This window comes from Sinocyclocheilus rhinocerous, unplaced genomic scaffold (assembly GCF_001515625.1).
Source record: "Sinocyclocheilus rhinocerous isolate Xijiao unplaced genomic scaffold, SAMN03320098_v1.1 scaffold1780, whole genome shotgun sequence".
In the NCBI taxonomy this organism is placed as follows: Eukaryota; Metazoa; Chordata; class Actinopteri; order Cypriniformes; family Cyprinidae; genus Sinocyclocheilus; species Sinocyclocheilus rhinocerous.
The window spans coordinates 106648-106938 of record NW_015664762.1 but is presented as its reverse complement, the minus strand read 5'-3'; positions in this window follow the sequence as shown (position 1 = coordinate 106938).

Here is a 291-nt window from a genome sequence, read left to right as displayed (position 1 = left end):
CATTGTGAAATTATTTAATTCACAATTAAATCATTAATTTATAGTTATATTTTTATCAGCCATTACTCAAGTCTTCAGTGTCACATGATTCTTCAGAAATCATTCTAATATGCTGAATTATCAATGTTGGAAAAAAAAATGAAATATAAATATTTTGTAACAATTTACACTACCATTCAAAAGTTTGGGGTCTTTTTTTTATTGAAAGAAATTAATACTTTCATTCAGCAAAGATATGTTAAATTGATAAAAAGGAATAGTAAAGACTTACATTGTTACAAAAGATTTCTA